Genomic DNA, 10752 nt, shown 5'->3' with positions numbered 1-10752 from the left:
TAACAACAAAAACCAATAAACACTTCTACCTACTTCCAGTATCAGGGCACTGAACATATTGCTTTTGAAGTGGACCTGTTAGAGGGGACCCCACTGTTCTGCTGCCTTTATAGTAGTAATATACTGTCTAGAAAAAACAGATGCCGAGAAATTACACAGATTGCATTTGAACACATCAAAAACCCTAAAACTTCAGGGGGGCTACCAAAGGTCTCAGACTTTTGATTTTTTTCCTACCTAATAATAATTAAAAAAATAAAGAACAAGAGAGAGAGCAATGGAGATGGCCAAAGTATTAAATTGAAAAAGCCATTTTATTTCTTTCCCTCTGGTTTCTCCTTTTTCCTCCAGAGATCTGAGTTTGAAAATCTACTTAAATCACAACTAGACATGTTTGATGGTCTCATATGATCTTTTCCTTGGGGTTGATCCATGTACAATAAGGACAGATGAAGATGTTAAACTGTACCTATGTGATGATCTGACATCAGTGGCCATCTCTGTACAGCAGTTCCTACATGCAAGTTGAACTGACAGTCTACTTTTTGAAATTTCAAAGTGTAAAAAATAACCATGTATATTATGAGACAATAAAAGAAAATGCTGTTTGCTCAGACTTAGGACATTGACATATAGCATGGGATCAGGCCCTACATGGGATACTTCATAAGAGCCAAAGATGTCAAATTTTGTTGTCAAATGTTCTTTCAAACACAAATATATAGAAAAATATGCTCTATTTTTGTGGTCTATGAAAAGTGTTGGCTATGAGGAATAGATTCTGCTCTTGAACAGGAAGGATGCCCAAAGACGAATTTGGAGAAAGATGGGACAAAATTGACGAAAGTGACCCAGGAGAGAACTCCAATCTCTTCAGTCTCTTGACCACTGTAGTCATTTCAGAAGCTTCTCGCTTACAACTTCAAGAGAGAAGATAAATGACACCGACTCCACCTTAGGTTGCTAAAGAAAGAATAAGACCCTGGGAAGAAGCCAACATGAGAAGAGCTGGCAGTATCCATCATGTCCGTATTCCTTGCTTGCTACATTAAGGGAATTTCCCCTTGAATGAGATTTAAGACTTTCTCCTTTCTCTCTTTGTTGAGAGCTCTCTTCTAATGGGAAAGTTCCTTCACCCTGAATTATATGGTATACATTCTCCCATGTGTGCTTTTTCTGATTTCTGTTTTGCTATTTGGATAAATGGATTTCTTTGATTAAAAAATATTTATTCATCTACTTAAATCTTAATCAGGCAGAGACCCAATTGTAAGTATGAAAAACAAAGCTAAGTCTAGACACTAAATCTGTGATTTCATTGGTAGAGGGAACTTCTTTGAATGATGCAAAAATCAGAAAAATATCTCTTTCTATATACATATATCTAACATGTTATGATCTGTGTTTTCAAACATAGCTATATACTTCACACATATAAAATTATATGTAGAGAGAACTATCTATATATAAAGAGAGCATTCATTTTAAGGTTTGCAAAGCTCTTCATGAATATTATGTTATTTGATCCTTTCAATAACGCTGGAAGTAGGTGCTATTATTATCCACAGGAAACTGAGGCAAGTAGAAGTCTGCTATTAAATGTCTAAGGCAAAATTTGAACTCAGGTCTTCCTGACTCTAAGACTTGTGCTCTATCCACTGGATCCACTCTAGCTGTGTGACCCTAAATAAGTCACTTAACTCTTTCAGTTTCCTCATCTGTAAAATGATTTGGGGAAGGAAATAGCAGACTACTCTGGTATCTTTGCCAAGAAAACCCCAAATGGGATCACGAAGAGTTGGACTTTTTTAAGTGACTGAACAACAAAAATATGAAAAGTCAATGAAAGGAAAAAGTGAAGCAATCCATTTCCAGAGGAAAAAACAATCAAACTTTCATTAATAATTCTTCATAGCATGCATGCAGGGCCTTTATCTGACAAGCTGACAGGCTGAACCAAGCAATAAGATACTGTAGGAATGTAAAAGATACCATCAGGAAACCCAGAATCTTCTGCAAATTCTCTGTTGTTTCACAGATACAAGGGAAGGGTAAAAGTTTCCATATTACAAGACTGGGCAGTAGGTAAGCGGATAAGGATCTTAGGGCTGGAGTTTAAAGCTTGTCATAGGAGAACTCATAAACAGGGATATCATGAAGCAAGCATGTTCTCTTCCCACCTACATCTGCTACTCACATTTGGACTGAGACGACCCTCAATGGCGATGGCTTAACTGCTTTGTTGGCTCTGTAGCAAAGCATCTACATTAGTGTTAGGTTTTGTAAAAGAAACCGTATAAAATCTGATACAAAAGCTCTATTCTCTGAGCTCTAGGAGGAAAGCATGTAATAAACAAGCACTTAAACGGAGCATTGCTTTATGTTTGTTTATTTTTCAAAGCCCTGGTCAGGTACGTGAGAAAGACCTCATGATGCAGTGTGGAAAGAGGGCTGGAATGGGAATCAGAAAGACCTGGGTCTGAAACCTTGCTTTGAACCTTAGCCTCTTCCTGGGTCTGGGCATCTTTGAGCCAGTCCATTGTCCTTTCCAGACCTCAGATTCTTCATTTGTAAAATGAGAGGGTTAGACCAGCTGACCCCGACCTCCCTTCCAGCTTTCAATCTATGATCCTCGATGATCTCATTTGCTTCTGATGGCCATTTTATGAGATTGGCAGGGCAGATGAGACCAGAGAGACCCACAGAGGTTAACTGACTGGCCCAAGGAGACAGAGCCCATAAAGAGGAGAATCAGAGCGAGAAGCCTGGCCTTCAATTCTTAGTCCATTGATTCCAATCTAATAAAACCAAACCAAAAAAAAAAATACTTCAATGAAATGAGACAAGCAAGGTATGGACAGGCAATATGTAGCCTTTGCCCAAATAAATACCTGTCTAAGCTAAAAAGGACACTGGGAGGCTGTTAAAGAAAAAAGGGGAGTAAACAGTGGCAAAAACCAGGCAGAAGGGGGTCTGAGGTAGGGCTTCTTGTGGGTAAGGGCATATATTGTTGCTTTTCTTTCTGGTATGAGGGGCCATCATTTGGGGTAGATGTAGGGAGGAAAGTGGATTCCAGCTGATGCAGTGGATAAAGTGCTGGGCTTAGAGTCAGGAGGACCTAAACTCAAATACTAATGATATACTTACTAAGCTCTGTAACCCTAGGCAGGTCATTTAATCTCTTTTTAAAAAAAACAACCAACCCTTATTTTCTGTCTTAGAAACTATGCTCAGACAGAAGGGCAAGGACTAGACTACCAGGGTCACCCAGCTAGAAAGTGTCTGAGGCCACATTTGAACCCAGGGCTGCCTGGCTCTAGACCTAGTGCTCTATCCACTGGGCCACCTATCTGCCCCAAATCACTTAACTTCTTTCATTTTACTCCTCTATAAAATGGGAACAGTGGTTAGGTCATATGAATATATATATATATATATATATATATATAATGCTTTCCTAAACGAAAGCTATTATAACCAACACAAAATAGCACTTTGTGGTTATTGGACTTTTCATGAATCCATTTGGGGTTTTCTTGGCAAAAATACTGAAGTGATTTGCCATTTCCTCTCCAGCTCATTTTGCAGATGGGGAAACTGAGGCAAACAATATTAAGTGACTTGCCCAGGGTCACACTGCTGTCTGACTTTAGGTTCAGTGATGATCTATTTTCACCGACCAATATTGCACTTTAAGATTTGTCTAAATTCTTTCCGTGTCTTTATTCTCATAGCAACTCTGTAATGTAAGTGTTATTATGAACCTCATCTTACAGATGAAACTATGGCTTTGATTATTGTGGGTGTGTTACATTATTATTGTTGTTGTTTTCTTACTTTATTTATTTATACAGTAAATTACATAACCATTAATAAAAAGAAAGATATTTGATGTTCTGCAATCTCCAGTTTGGGTCAGTGTCTATGGGGACACAACTTGGAAATGTTCCATACATCTCAAACTGCAAGTAAAAGACAACTTTTGAGTAGAGAAAGGAAGAGAGAAGAGACAGACAGACAGAGACAGGGAGAGACAGACAGACAGACAGACAGACAGACAGAGAGGTTTCTCTCTCTCTCTCTGTCTCTGTCTTTGTCCCTGTCTCCTCTCTCTCTTCTCTGTCTCTGTGTCTGTCTCTCATTGTCTGAAGGTACCAAGAAATTAATTAGTATACCTATGTTCACAGAGCTAATATGAATCAGATGAGTCTCTCTCTCCCTCTCTCTTTCTCTCTCTCTCTCCTTCTCTCTTTCTCCCTCCCTCTCTCTCTCTCACACACACACACACCCCTCCCTTTCTCCTTTCCTTTTGTTCTCTTCTGTCCTCTCCTCTCCTCTTTCTTCATGTTCTCGTCTGTGTGTCTGTCTGTCTCCATCTCTGTGTCTCTGTCTGGAGCTCTGTCTGTCTCTCTGCCTCTCTCTGTGTGTCCTGAATGTTCCCTGTCATGTGCACCTTTGGTTAATAACCCCTTTAGTGCTCTCAGAGCAAAGGTTGGCCAGCAGCTTTCTCCTCTTCCTGCCGCCTGTCAGGAGAGGAAATCACAACTTTCAGTAAAGCCTGACACAGAGGGAACTGGATAGCATACAAGGTCACTGGGAAGAATGCATGGAGCAGTGAGAAATCGCAGATACCGGCCAGCTGGTGCTGGACCGGAAAGGCTCTGCCACGGGGGCTCCCGCCTCTTTGCTATCTTCGGTGACTCCAGGAAAGAAAAAAATCACTGCTTTACCTTAGCACAGCAAAGCAAAGAGACACCCAAATGGCTCATTTAATGTGCAGACTCAGAATTCTGGTTTATGAATTTCCAGGACACAAAGGCATCAGGATATTTGAGCTCCATTTTGGAAATTATGTTATAAAATGTATACATGTGTATAGAGATACACAGACATGTAGTTGATATTTATATAAACATTTTCATCAATATTCCATCTGTTCCTCACAAGGGCTATTGCGAAATAGATGGGATTATTATTCCCAATTTTTAGATGGAGAAACTAAAAGGCGTTAGTCGTTGATTCATCAGGGACAGGGTTTTTCTATGTGTGATTTCATAATTATGGAGACTCTGAGCATGGAAATTCCTTTTCCCACTGTAGATCAACAACTCATCTGTAACTTACAGACCTAGAAACTTCACTCCCTCTTCAGATTTTTCTACCTCCTCTTTCCAGCAGCCTTCTCCCTAGACAGCCCTGTTCTGCCCTTTCCTGTCCCTGACCCAAACTACCATTTTATAAGATTTCTGGGTCATGACTACGTCAATCCTGGCTCCATTTCTCACTATCCAGCCATTTCCACTTTCTTTTCAGAATCCTCTATCCTTCCTAAACCTTGGACCCTCTCCCTCCCTTTTATTTTGCTCTTATTTGTATCCACCGAACTTAGCATAGAACCTGGAACATGGTGTTTAAGTGCTTAATAAATGTTTATGCTCTTTTACTCTCTGCCTCTGTCTCTCATTGTCTGGAGACACTAAGAGATTAATTACTATATCTATAGTCACATAGCTAATATGAATCAGATAGGACTTAATCCCACATCTTGACTCCAAGATTGACCATTTCATTGTGCTTTTTCCAAATACGTTAGGGAATTCCAATTAATGTGGAATTCATTGTAAGTCTCTACTGATATAATAATCTAAATGGCAGATCATTTTGTGTAGAAAATAATGGAGTGTAGAGAAGAGCATGCTATTAACCCTTCCCATAAATTCATTCTCCAGCCTTTCTCTCACACATCTGGGTCACAGAGGGGAACACTGACACTCACTGATGAGATGTATAGCTCCTCCTCCTTCATCTAAACACCTATTTCTGCTTCTGCTTTATAGCTTGGCTTTGATGAGGACATGCCTTCTATGAAAGGGTCAGTATGTTCTGAGGCAAGTCTCCTTCCCATCAGCCAAGTTTTCCTGGGGTTTAAGTCTCCTTCCTTCAGAAAAGAGAACCAAATACAGTCAGCAAAAGTGACAAGCCATAAATGAGCCGGTTCAAAGGTGTTGGCACTGATTGTCCCTGCAAGTGATGTTTCCAACTGCCATTAACTTCACCAGGAATGATGTCTATGAGCCCAGAGAGAATGATCTCATTAATTTTTGTCTTAGTCTATTTGCAGTGGCTACTAGACATGATATATCAATAAGGTTGTGTGTTCCAAAGGTAGATAATGTAAGAATTGTAACATTTCATCACTATGGAAGGGACACTAGAGATCATTTAGTCAAATCCCTTAACATCCCATTTCTAATTGAATAGTAGAGTGTAAAGAATGCTAGATTTGGAATCAAAGGTCCTGAGTTCAAGTTCTGACTCCATCAATTACTTCTTATATGACTTTGGGGGAAAGACACTTCAGAAATGAAGGGGTTGAATTAAAAGATCTTTAAATTGTCTTCTAGCCTTAAATCTATAATCCTATAAAAGTGAAGTGACTGGCTCAAGGCCATACACCTAATGTATGGTAGGCTTGGGTCTGGAAACAAAATCGCCTAAATCCCAGAGCATGGCTCCTTCTACTATTACTCCACAGTTGTCAAGTTAGAAGCTATTAAGTAATTTGTAGCAATCAAGGGTCAGATTTAAGATTTAGTTGAGAACTACATTTTTGGACATTGACAATGTAAGAGTTTGCTTTGCTTGACTAGGAAGCAAATCTATGACAAGGCAATTACAAGGCTATTGTTTTCAATGAAGGTAGGTGTGTGTGGGGGGGGGATTGGGAAACAGGTAGGAAAATAGAAAAGAAAGAACAGGTCAGGACCAGAGAAGAAAGGGAAGCAGAGGGAAGGGGAGAGGAGGGAGGGAGAGGAAAGAAGACAGAGAGGGAGGGAGAGAAAAATAGAGGGTGAGAGGGAAAGAAGTGGGTAGAGAAAAAGGAGAAATAGAGGAGCAGAGAGAGGAGACGGAGAAGGAGACAAGAGAGGAAAGATGAAAAAAGAAACGAGAAAAAAGATCTTTGAGACTAAAAACATACACAAAAGAGAAAAGAAGGAACAGTAGAAAGAAGCACAATCAGAACAGATTTGAAAGTTACAAATAAATCAAGCTGTAGATAATAAAGATTTGCAGTTTCTTGAACAATGCTTTTCTGATATACTGTGTATGTGGAAAACCCCATTTTATCTGATGATTGTTAAGAACAAAAATAAACAGATGAACAAAAAAAGTTAGAAAGAGAAATGAATGAAGATAGATAGATAGATAGATAGATAGATAGATAGATAGAAATCAATAGATGATAGATACACATGTAGTTAGATGAAAAATACATACATAGAGCCATAGATACATGCACACATATATAAATAATCAAAGCCCACAGCCTAATATTAGCAGTCTGGTACAAAAATCACTGATTCTGGAGTTAGAGGACCTCAGTTCAAATCTTGCTTCTGATGATTACTATCAGTGTGACCTATAGAGTCACTGAACATTACTAAATCTCACTTTCCTCATCTATAAAATCAAGGGCCTAGATGAGATGGCTCTTGTGGTCCCTTCCAGCATTGTATCTATTTGTTCATAGCAAGTTTGGGGCTCAGTTTCAGAAATGTGTTTTGCAGCCTACTAAATACTGAGCGTGTATCAATATGATAGTAGGGGGATAATGCATTAAAGAGAGATGGAGTTAACCCAGATGGTTCTAATAAACTTGTGTTGATGAATCCAAGGTTACTAACTTGATTTCTCATCAGTTCCTAATTAGGCTAATTAGTTCTATCCATAAGGAAATTCTAGTGTATAGATACAGATTGCATTTTTAACCTGGAAAAGGGTTCATAAGGAGAAGGAAGGGAATAAACATTAGGCACCTACTATATTCCAGGCATCATGATAAGTGCCTCATAAATATCCCATTCATATTGTACATTATAAGGTACACTAGTGAAGCAAATATAGATAGCTTAGTACAAACCTAACCCTTAGTTGTTCTTTTTAACCCTTGCCTTCTGTCTTAAAAACAATATTAAGTAGAGGTTCCAAGGCAGAAGAGTAATAACAACTGGACAACTAGGGTTAAGTGACTTGCCTAGGGTCCCACATCTAGGAAGTGTCTGAAGTCAGATCTGAACCTACAACCTCCTGTCTTTAAGTCTGATTCTCTATCTACAGAGTCACCTAACTGGCCCTTATCCCTTAGATTATAAAGATCAAGTTACTTAATCTCCTCAGTTTTTGAATCAGATATTCAGGCTCTTGAAGGTTTAAGTGACTTGTCCAAGGTCATGAGCAAGCTAGTACATGACACAGATATGATTTGAAACCCAAGTTTTGCTTATGACATATACAATGTGACTATGGGCAAATGGTGCAGTGGATAACTGGTCCTGAAAAACCTTAGTTCAAATATAGTCTTAGACACATAGGAGCTATGTGACCTTACACAAATCAATTGTAAGAATTTGAATTTAGGTTTTATGCCATTATGAAAATTCTAAAGTAATACTGTGGTTGCCAATTTAAAAATATTACAGCTTAAGTCAAAATGACTTTTTGCAGTTTTGTTTACAAAGAAGTGGAAAGAGTGAAAGTGGAAAAATGTATATAAAGAGACAGAAAGTACTGCCTAGCTAGAAATACCATAAGTTTAACCCTAATGTTTCCAGACCACAAATGTGGAATCCAAAAGCAAATCTCACCAGAATCCAAAGTCCTAATTAGGAATCTGAAATCTGAAAAGCCAGAAGAGCCAGGAGATGCTGAAGAATCCACAGAGAACCTTCAGAGCACCAATGAGTAGAGAGGGGCTCCTTACCAAAGAACCAAGGAAGGAATCATTCCACTCCACTCACCACCTCAAGCAGAGGCAGGATCTAGGGAAAGGTCTTCTCCTCTAGTCCAGCTCACTTACACAGAGAAAGAGTGAATCAGTCCTCAAGCTGGCCTTTTTAAAGCTTTCTCTTAAAGTGTTCTCATCATCACTTTCTGTCACTCCCCCACTTGGGAACCAATCACAGTCTTGCAATTTGCCTAGCACTGCCCAAGGGGGAGGGGAAGACAGTGACCTTTGGAGGTGTAAGTTTACTCTAGTAAGTGACTTGAGAACTCTCTTAGTATCAAGTAGGGGTACTTTAAGCTTGATTTGTTTAGCAAAAAAATAGACATGGGCGGAGTTAATCCTATCTTCCCACAATTAACTTCTGTCGGCCTAAGTTTTCTTATCCACAAAATGAGGATAATAATAGCACCCCATTTGACAAGGTTGTCATGAAGATCAGATGAGATAATAGATGTCAAGTGTTTTACCAACCTTAAAACACTATATAATTAGGGAATTTTTTTTTTAGCCTAGGCTTATAAGTACTATAGATACTTCTATAAAAAGCTAAATTACAATCAAATTCCTGAGAGGTATCAATGAAGGAAGTTTCCATGCCAGGAGTTCTCTGAACTGACAAATCATAGATATACCCCCCCAAAAAAAATTATAACCATTTTAAAGACTGGGAAACTGACCAGAGTGGAGTTGGGGAGGTTGGGCAGTCACCTTAGTTAATCAAGTATATAAAATGAGGTCATGGTCCAAGCCAAAACTAAAGTGTTAGGCTCCTGAACCAGTGGAAAACTGTTAAATTACAAGTCAGAGGATCTGGCTTCAAGTCCTGATTCTACTTCAGAGGTTATGTAAGTTGTTTAACCTTTCCAAGGCTCAGGAAGGGATTTGACTTGATGACCTCTTAAGGTCCCTTCTGTTGTTCTATGATCCTCTGGTTCTAGTCTATTGTTCTTTCCATTTATATTATTTTAAATACTAAGACTATTCTGCTGATGTAAAAGGAAAAAATTATTTCTTTACTGCACTAAAGAACTAGATGATTGTTCAATTTCATAGCTAGCATCTTTCTATGGTGAAACTAAATATTAAAGCTGGGGTCACAATTCAGTTATGTTTCACTCTGATGAAAGTGCAGCAGTCTCAAAAGATGGGTCTTGAGCAGCCCGATCTTGCCTGAAATGCTGCAGCCCCACTAACCCTTCTGGTGTCTGCAGCCAGCATGCTGCACAGATGTGAGTGCTTAGCAATGGAAATACAGTAGCCACCACAGAGATAAGGAATTTGAAAATAAACAAGGGCAGGAGGCTCAAGTGAGAGGACTGTCATGGCTCTGAGCCTGGCTTTGATTATTTTTATTGTTTGTTTGTTTATTTAATTTCCCTATCTCCACCCCCCAACCCCACCTCCCCCCCCCCACCTGAGTTATTTTCTTCCTTGTTCCTATTAGCAACCATTTGGTAATGTGGACCCAGTTAACCAGGTAAATCTTTTATCTCGACTCCAAAGGTAAAACTAGGGAATCCCTATGATTGACTATGCCTGGGGCAGAGATGAAGAGAATGGATGCCTGGAAAACATTAAATAAAAAAACCCATTCAACTTAAGGGAGTGAATACTAGAGTCTTAAAGATATGGTTTGATTCCCAGCACCATTACTGGACCTTGATGACTCCCATTTATCTCATGGTAAAAAGAAAGAAAGAAAGAAAGAAAGAAAAAAAGAAAGAAAAAAAGAAAGAAACAAAGAAAGAAAGAAAGAAAGAAAGAAAGAAAGAAAGAAAGAAAGAAAGAAAGAAAGAACTAATAATGGCACCTATCAGAGGATCAAATGAGATAATATAATGAAAAGTTGTTTTATAGAACTCTTGGGTACTCCCAAATCACCCTAGGTAGGATTAATAGGTTTGTCCTAGACTGAACACTAAACCCAATGATCCCAGCCTAGTTAGTATTAGATATAATTTAATCTT

The sequence above is a fragment of the Monodelphis domestica genome, chromosome 8, assembly GCF_027887165.1.
Source record: "Monodelphis domestica isolate mMonDom1 chromosome 8, mMonDom1.pri, whole genome shotgun sequence".
Lineage (NCBI taxonomy): Eukaryota > Metazoa > Chordata > Mammalia > Didelphimorphia > Didelphidae > Monodelphis > Monodelphis domestica.
This window is presented reverse-complemented; position numbering follows the sequence as displayed.